Below are 10,124 nucleotides of genomic sequence, written 5' to 3'. Positions count from 1 at the left end.
AAGTACTAGCAATAAATATTAGAGACCAGTTCATTGTCTCAGTGTGTTTCCTGGTTGTTAGGACACCACCAGCCGTTACATGGCCATCCCAAATTTTACCTATTTTGCCTCACCCAGCCATCTGTGTGGGGGATTTTAATAGTCATCATAGTCAATGGAAATACAAAGAAAATTATTATGATGGAGAGGTGCTTACCAAATGGGCAGATGATAATGGTATGTACCTTATATTTGATGTGAAACTAGGTTCCTTCAAATATGCGGCTTGGAGACAGGAATATAATCCTCTGTTTTGTGACTACAAATGAGGAAAACTTACCAGTGAGAGCCTCTCAAAAAATCCTAGAGGATTTCCCACACACTCAACATTGACTGGCGTTAACAGAGATTGGCATAAGTATCCCTTTGGTGACGTCTTTCCTTCGCACAAGGTGGAATTTGAAGAAAGCAGACTGGAAGACCTTTTCTGATAACTTAGATAAATGTGTGGGTTGGATACCCCCCATAGCAGAAAATTATCAGAGATTTGTGCGGGCAATAATAAGTGTAGCAAAGAACACCATACCTAGAGGATATCACAAACAATGTAACTACAGCCAGAATGAGGTATCTAAGGAGGTTATGTGATAAAACAAGACATAGAGTGAAGATTATATGGGTGCTGAATACAAATGTAAATGACAAGTACCAAAGTAGTATGTTGAAATGTTTTGGTCATATAGAGAGAATGACTGATTGTTAAAACAAATACAGAAAGGAAGGAAGAAAGGAAGACTCTGAGGGATGAGAAAAAGGAAAAAGTGTAGATGGGTGGAGCTAATGAGTTCTTCAGAAAGAAAGGGCTGAGAAGATATAGAATTATTGAGGGGTATAATGAATGGTGATGAAAATTAGTTTTACCATGGCTTTAGTTTCTATACAGTAGATTATTACTCTGTGCTTAGTATATCATTGCTTACCAGGAGAGGGAATAGGATAATGGCTTTATCTGTGTATGTATGAATATAGATACGGTACAGGCATTTGTGCTCATCACCAAACAGGTCAGGCATAGATCAAGACCGGTAAACAATCAGGCAATGAATCCAGAGGAGAAGCAGGAGACAAAAGTGAGGCAAATTTGTGGTCTAAGACACAGCAAGCAGGTCAGAGTGGAGGTTTGAAGAGTTGTTCTTAACCCTCTTCCCAGGGAAAGAGTACAATGAATAGGCCATGTTAAGCTTTCACCTAGTGCACAACTGAGACACATCACACAGGAAGTGCAGAGGCTGCTCTATTAGCAGTCCCATGCCTTTTAGCTAACCTCTATGAAGTTCAACTCTCTGCTCCTGAATCTTCATTAGGCACCTCTGCAGGTCAACCATCCTCACTCCACTTGACTACCCTACTCTGGATATGGTGAAACAAACCTTTCTCCTAGGCAGCAGTTTTGTCTCACCAGCAGACATATCCATGGCACTGGTGTCAACAAAGTTCCCCAGGAAAGCCCACACCACTATCAGTCTGGTGGTATCCAGAAAGTGGGAGGGCAGAAAAGCCAGAGGGTTTAAAGAATGGTTTTGTTAAGATGCCCTGTGCACCTAAAATCAGGACATCATCAATCAGGACAAAAAGAAGCAGGATAGGGATCAACAGTATGGAGAACACTTTTTATGCTAATATATGCGTGAGGGTTCTTTGCTTTCCAAGGACTGGACACACCACAGCATTGCAGATCTGTACACAATGCTTTCTTCAGCAAAGGATCGTTACCTTGTCGTGGTGCTGGAGCTTGAGCACCTCAATGATGCCATGAGCTAAACCGTGAAGGGCCACCCAAGACAGGAAGGTCATGACAGAGAGGTCAGACTAAATGCGATCCCTGGGGAAGGTAATGGCAACCCACCCCAGTATTCTTGCCTTGAAAACTAAATGGATCAGTACAACCAGAGATATGTTGGTATACCATTGGAAGATGAGACCCCCAGGTCGGAAGATGGTCAAAATGCTACTGGGGAGGAACAGAGGATGAGTTCAACTAGCCCCAGACGTGATGACGCAGCTAACTCAAAGCCGAAAGGACGGCTAGCGGCCGACGGTGCTGGTGGTGAACGGCGAATCCGATATTCTAAGGATCAACACACCATTGGAACCTGGAATGTAAGATCTATGAGCCAGGGCAAATTGGATGTGGTTATTGGTGAGATGTTGTCATGAGTAAGGATGGCGAGCAGGGGGCTCCCATCCAGACTGTTAAGCGCATGCGTAGCACTGAGGAATTGATCAGCCATTCAAAGAGACACAGATCGGGACCGCCTTAACCTTTGGGGTTTATATGTTTGGGTTTTTCCCATGCTTCTTCAGTTTGTTAGGATTCCTGTTATGTACTAGCAATAAACATTAGAGACCAGTTCCTTGTCTCAGCGTGTTCCTGGCGGTAAGGACAGATGTCAAGATTAAAGATAGACATTCTGGGCGTCAGTGAACTGAAATGGACTGGAATGGGCCACTTCACATCAAATGACCACCAGATCTACTACTGTGGACAAGAGGACCACAGAAGAAATGGAGTAGCCTTCATAATTAATAGTAAAGTGGCTAAAGCAGTGCTTGGATACAATCCAAAAAAACGATAGAATGATCTCAATTTGAATTCAGGGCAAGCCATCTAACATCACAGTGATCCAAATATACGCCCCAACCACAGATGCTGAAGAAGCTGAAGTAGAGCAGTTCTATGAGGATCTGCAGCACCTACTGGACAACACGCCGAAAAGAGATGTTATTTTCATCACGGGAGACTGGAATGCTAAGGTGGGCAGTCAAATGACACCTGGAATTACAGGTAAGCATGGCCTTGGTGAACAAAACGAAGCATGACATAGGCTGATAGAATTTTGTCAAGACAACTCACTCTGCATAACAAACACTCTCTTCCAACAACCTAAGAGATGGCTTTATACATGGACTTCCCCAGATGGACAACACCGAAACCAGATTGACTACATCCTTTGCAGCCAAAGGTGGCGGACATCTATACAGTCGGTAAAAACAAGACCTGGAGCTGACTGTAGTTCAGATCACGAACTTCTTATTGCACAATTTAGGATCAAACTAAAGAGATTAGGGAAGACCCACAGATCAGCTAGATATGAGCTCACTAATATTCCTAAGGAATATGCAGTGGAGGTGAAGAACAGATTTAAGGGACTGGACTTAGTAGATAGGGTCCCAGAAGAACTATGGACAGAAGTTTGCAACATTGTTCAAGAGGCGGCAACAAAATACATCCCAAAGAAAGAGAAAACCAAGAAGGCAAAATGGCTGTCTGCTGAGACACTAGAAGTAGCCCAAGAAAGAAGGAAAGCAAAAGGCAACAGTGATAGGGGGAGATATGGCCAATTAAATGCAAAATTCCAGAGGTTAGCCAGAAGAGATAAGGAATTATTTTTAAACAAGCAATGCGTGGAAGTGGAAGAAGACAATAGAATAGGAAGGACAAGAGACCTCTTCCAGAAAATTAGAAATATCGGAGGTAAATTCCAGACAAAAATGGATATGATCAAAAACAAAGATGGTAAGGGCCTAACAGAAGAAGAAGAGATCAAGAAAAGGTGGCAAGAATATACGGAAGACCTGTATAGGAAGGATAACAATATCGGGGATAGCTTTGACGGTGTGGTCAGTGAGGAACCTGAGGCCAAGGAACCTGAGGCCACAGCGCTAGTCAGCCAGCGATGCTTCACTTGTGGTTCAGCTGGACATTTGCAAAGAGACTGTGCCATGAGACCCAAGAGTAGAAAGACAGAGAAGAAGAACACAAGGGCAACACAGAAGAAGGCTCTTCAGACAACCCAAATTGCACAGGTTGCTGAGAAGGGTAATTCTGATGTATGGGTGTTAGATTCTGGGGCCAGTTGTCATTTATGTAATTGTAAAAGCTCTTTTGTGTCACTGTCTAAAACTGAAAGACAAAGTGTATCTTTGGCTGATGGGTCTGTGACCAAAATTATGGGACAAGGTGACTTGTATTTATCCTGCTTAGGAGAAACTGTAAAAGGTGTGTTGTATGTGCCAAATTTACAATCAAACCTTTTATCTGTGGCACAATTGGCTGCAACAGGGTATATCATAACATTTAAGAAAAATGGTTGTGAGATACGTAAAAATGGGAAATTGTGTGCTACTGGTATGTTAAAAGACTCCTTGTACATTGTGCAAAATGCAAGGAAGCCAAGCTGCAAGGCTGCAGTTGGCAACACGCCATATCATGACCAATGTGTACACCTGATGCACAGATTTGCTCATGCTAATTTCAAATATATAGCACAAATGCCACAGCTGTGTGCTGACCTAAAGATAAAACCCTGTGATAAATACTTAGACTGTGTAGTTTGCAAAGAATGCAAAACACTAAAAGCTCCTGTGAGTAAGCACAGTGACAGAGTTACAACTAGACCTTTGGAAATTGTACACTCTGACATTATTGGTCCTTTTGCTCCAAGTCTTGGACAAGCAAGGTATGCAATGACCATCATTGATGATTTCTCAAGATACACATTTATCTACATCTTAAAACATAAAGATGAGGCATTTGAGAAATTTAAAAGTTTTGTGACATGGGCAAATGGAAAATTCCCTAGGCCTGTATCTGCACTCCAATGTGATAGAGGAGGAGAATACCTTTCTCACAAATTCAGAAGGTTCCTAGTGGAAAAAGGGATAGAACAAATTCTTTCTAACCCTTACACCCCTCAGCAAAATGGTGTTGCTGAAAGAAAGGGCAGAACCTTGCAAAATGCGATGGAATACATGATTAAAGATTCACAATTATCTTTTAAGTACTGGGGAGAGGCCATATCTACTGCCACTTATGTACAAAACAGATTGTGTAACTCTGTGATTCAGGATACTCCATTCCATTTGTTTTATGGTGTGAAACCAAAGGTAAACCATCTTAGAGTGTTTGGTAGCACTGCATGGGTTCACATTCCAAAACAGCAGAGAAGGAAAGGAGGCCCCACAACAAAGAAAGTCATCTTTGTTGGCTATGAACAAAGCCAAAGGAGCTACAGGTTCATAATGGGAGAGAAATTAATAATTAGCAAAAGCGCTTCTTTTGCTGAACAAAACTGGGGGAGATTAAATTCTAGCTCTCCAGTTGAACTGACCACCACAAGAGAACAGCAAGGACTTGCTGATGGTGATCTTTTGCCTGATGAGGACATTAAACCAGAAAAGCAAACTGAAGATCTGTCTGATGAGATAGATGCTTCTCAGGAAAGTGATAGGAGTCAAAATTTAAGCCCTGTATTACCTCGCAGATCTCAGAGGAGTAATAAAGGCGTTCCTCCATCACGTTTTCAGGCTGAAACAGTAAAGGCTTTTCACATATTCACAGAACCTGAGTCTTTAGAACAAGTGAATGCTTTACCACCTGAGATTGCGCAAAATTGGCATTCTGCCATGCAACAGGAATTAGCATCCTTGAAAGAAAATGAAACATGGAAACTGGTAAATCTACCTCCCAATGAACGCTGTCTGGGTTGTAGGTGGGTTTTCAAACTGAAAAGGGATGCTGATGGCAAAATCCAAAAATATAAAGCAAGGTTGGTTGCAAAAGGGTTCACTCAAAGGAAAGATTTAGACTTTGACAAGACTTTTGCCCCAGTTACTAAAGGTGAATCAATTAGATTACTGTTAAAAGTTGCTGCACTCAAGGGAATGTCAGTTAACCACTATGACATTCAAACTGCATTTCTCTATGGTGATTTAGACCACAGATTATACATGCAGCAACCCCCTGGCTATGAAAAAGGGGAGAATCTAGTCTGTGAACTGCAGAAGTCAATCTATGGGTTAAAACAAGCTGCTAGATCCTGGAACCAAAAATTAGATGAAAAACTGCAGAGTTTTGGTTTTGAAAAAGGAAAAGCAGATCCCTGTGTATATATGAAGAAGGACAAACAAGGCTGTATGTATGTGTGCATTTATGTTGATGATTTGCTGCTGTTCACATCAACAGAAAAACAAAGGCTTGATTTTGAAGCCTGCATGAAAAGCCATTTCATATTAAAAAGCCTTGGAGTTGTGACCAATTACCTAGGTTTGGAAGTACACAGAGACAAGGATGGTAGCTTTCTGTTAAACCAACGTAGTAAAATTCAAAAGCTCCTAGGTAAAGGTAAAGGTAAAGGTTTCCCTTGACGTAAAGTCCAGTCATGTCCGACTCTAGGGGGCGGTGCTCATCTCCGTTTCAAAGCCTTGGAGCCGGCGTTGTCCATAGGACACTTCCGGGTCATGTGGCCAGCATGACTCACGGAACGCCGTTACCTTCCCGCCGAAGCGGTACCAATTAATCTACTCACATTTGCATGTTTTCGAACTGCTTGGTGTGCAGGAGCTGGGACGAGCAACGGGAGCTCACCCCGCCGCGCGGTTTCGAACCGCCGACCTTCCGATCGACAGCTCAGCGGTTTAACCCGCAGCGCCACCGCGTCCCTTCAAAAGCTCCTAGAGGATTTTAATATGCAAGACTGTAAACCAGTCTCTACTCCGATGATAATAGATTTTCAGAAAGATATAGGAGAAACTCAATTAACTGAGGCAGAGAACTATAGATCTGCAGTTGGAAGTTTACTGTACATTGCAAATCATTCTCGCCCAGATATCTCAAATTCTGTGGCCATTTTAAGTAGACAGGTAGAGAAGCCTACATCTACCGGAAAAGCAGCATTGAAGAGGTTAACGAGGTATTTGCAAGGAACAAAGAATTATTGCCTGAAGCTAAATGCCTCTGGAACTGAGAAATTGCAGGCTTTTGCCGATTCTGACTGGGGAGCAGATGTCAGCGACAGAAAATCCACTTCTGGGATTTTAATTCAATTTGCTGGATCTAGCTTAGGCTGGCATTCTAGAAAACAAACACTTGTTGCTCTTTCCACTGCAGAAGCAGAGTTTTATTCTCTAACACAAACCTGTAATGAGGTTACATGGTTTAAACATTTGTTAAAAGACATAGGCATGGAAGTAAACCAGCCTATAACTGTTTATGAGGATAATCAAGCTTGCATTGCTATGGCAAAATCTGAAGCCTGCAGAAATAGAACAAAACATATCGATATTAGATATCAATATATCAAAGATATGATAAGCAAAGGAGAAATAATGTTAAAATATTGTGAATCAAAAGACATGATTGCTGATATTTTAACCAAACCTCTTCCTGTACCAAGACACAAAGAGTTGTCAGAGAAGATTGGTTTGCATCTTAATCTATAGTGTAAAAAGGGGAGTGTTGATGTTTTCCTACTAAGGATTAAGACTGCTATTGTACCTAATCATTTTGGCCAGGTGAAGAGGATGTATTTGATTGTCTCCTTTCACGTGCTTGATGCAAATCGCCTGGGGGGAGGAACCTGCCTGGACTTGTTTCTTACTTCCTTTTTTTTCTCTCTGCCGATATGTAGCAAGCCAGGCTTGCTCTCAATGAGAGCTAAGTCCTTTAAATATGTTTTGCTTTTGTTTTGCTTTTTGTAAATAAATTATTTTTATAGAAATGCCTGGTGTGTGACTTTTCTGATCTCTCCTGGGCTAAAGGCTTTCCCAGCATTCTGCAACAAGATGTCAGTGACAGGAAATCCACTTCTGGGATTTTAATTCAATTTGCTGGATCTAGCTTAGGCTGGCATTCTAGAAAACAAACACTTGTTGTTCTTTCCACTGCAGAAGCAGAGTTTTATTCTCTAACACAAACCTGTAATGAGGTTATATGGTTTAAACATTTGTTAAAAGACATAAAAAAAGACATAGGCATGGAAATGCACCAGCCTATAACTGTTTATGAGGATAATCAAGCTTGCGTTGCTATGGCAAAATCTGAAGCCTGCAAAAATAGGACAAAACATATCGATATGAGATATCAATATATCAAAGATATGATAAGCAAAGGAGAAATAATGTTAAAATACTGTGAAACAAAAGACATGATTGCTGATATTTTAACCAAACCTCTTGCGGTACCAAGACACAAGGAGTTAACAAAGCAAATTGGTTTGCATCTTATTCTGTAGTATAAAAGGGGGAGCGTTAATGTTTTCTACTACAGATTAAGGTTACTATGGTAACTAATCATTTTGGCCAGGTGAAGAGGTTGAATTTAATTGTCTCTTTTTCGAATGTTAATTTTTTGCACCTGGGGGAGAACAACTTGCCTGGACTTGTTTTAGTTTCTGTTTCCCTTCTGAGTAGGCATGTAGAGTTGAGTTAAGCAGCTCTCACTGAGAGCCTGGAAGAATGCAGAAGCTTTTAAATACGTTTTGCTTTCTGTAAATAAAATTATTTTTATAGAAATGCCTGGTGTGTGACTTTTCTGATCTCTCCTGGGCCAAAGGCTTTCCTAGCAATCTGCCAACAATGAATTGTGTTGTTGTTCAAGCTGATGATCTTACTGTGAACCAGGTCAAATTGTTCTTGCATCTCTCTTATATATATATTATTTTCTATGCATGAATTTTATTGTGTAGGGAATTGTTCAGATGTAAAATGGCAACTCTGTTTACTGAAATAAACTTGCGAGAACTAGTGTAATGAAAGGATGTGATTGCAACAGTCAGTTCCATAAATGAAGTTTTAAAAAGGAATTGACTTCTTTTTACCTGTCAAAATGATGCTATGTAGATGCACAAAATATTGGGCTTAAGTATGAGGCTTGGATTTTCCATCATGATGCTGGCTCTCTCTCTTTCTAAGGTTATGAATGTAGGATAGAGTATATTTTGATGGTGTCTAAAGTGGATCTTGTGGAAAAATGGAAGAAACTAGAATGAAAGTAGAATGACTTCAGGGATAGAAAGTATGAGTCAGATATATAGCAGTATTAGTGGACAGGTCAATCTCTCATCAGAATTAATGGAAAGTGGACATGAGGAAAGATGTGGAAGTTCCTTGGATCAGAGTTAAAACAATAATGTCGCAGAGCACCACAAAAGCATGTAGCATAGACAGTGCAGAGCCTGTCTTGGATGAACATTTCTCAGCCACATGTTGCAGTATTAGGGCACCACAATAGCTAGTCCTTTATATTTGCGCAGTGCAATCAATGTAGGTGAACAGGGAAACAAGTACAGGGTTCCACCATTCCAAATAACTGCATAAGACTTCAGCAGTAGTAAAATAATTACCTGGGGCTTTGTCAGGCTTAAGCTGTTTTATGAGGCCTGTTATCTCAGAGCTTATAACTGGGCCCAATTAGGGATGTGGTTAATAATGAGCTCTAATTTGGATTCAGACAAGTCTTCTTATCTCCTAAAATGGTCCTCCCAGAGGACTGTTGCTGGTATAAGGCAAGGAAATGAAAGGGGCCTATTAATGGAATGGGAAGCTATCAGGCACCAAAGAAAGACTGAGTTCCTGGCTTGGGATACCACTATTAATTATAGTCAGGAAGTCCTGGTAACTTCTGTTTTCTTGCTTTGTAACAGATGTTTATACTGTACTGTTTTTTTTTCCAGAATAAAAGGTCCTGGATATAATATAAAGCTGGAAGTTTACAGATTAAACTTCCTAATCAGTTTGTTCTTCGCCCTAAGGAACTCCCTATCAAACCAGGGCTGAGACAGGCAAGCCGTGTTTTCAAATGTTTCTCCTTTTCCTTGGTACCTTGGTATCTTCCAGTACTGGCTGGAATAACTGACTGTTTGGTATAAGACTGTAAAATACAGTTTCCAGGCCCACATTCAATTAGTGTACAGTAAATCTATGATGCTACCTCGGAAGAGAGTAGCTCATATTCCTACAGATACATTCAACTGTGAATGAAATTTAAATTTTCATTCATATAATCTGTAATCTTCATTCACAAAAGGTATAGTTTTCAGCTTTTCTAGGCCTATGACTCACATTTAAAGCACTAGTGTAGAGTCTACTTTTAATTCTTTATAACATATGTCCAACTTTTTTGTTCTCTTTCCACAGTGACTAACCGTAGAAGGAAGCAGGGATTCTGTAAAAGACAGAACACTAACAATTGTATCTTTCCCCCGCTTCCTGTATGTTAAGTTGCATTACTGAAAATTCCATTTCCTACATAATGGTTAAAGGTGCAAAACCACCTATCGTTCTTCATTATCTGATCGTTCATCCTG

Source organism: Candoia aspera, chromosome 1, assembly GCF_035149785.1.
Source record: "Candoia aspera isolate rCanAsp1 chromosome 1, rCanAsp1.hap2, whole genome shotgun sequence".
Taxonomy (NCBI): domain Eukaryota; kingdom Metazoa; phylum Chordata; class Lepidosauria; order Squamata; family Boidae; genus Candoia; species Candoia aspera.
The sequence above is the reverse complement of the archived record's forward strand: the minus strand, read 5'-3'. Positions refer to the sequence as shown.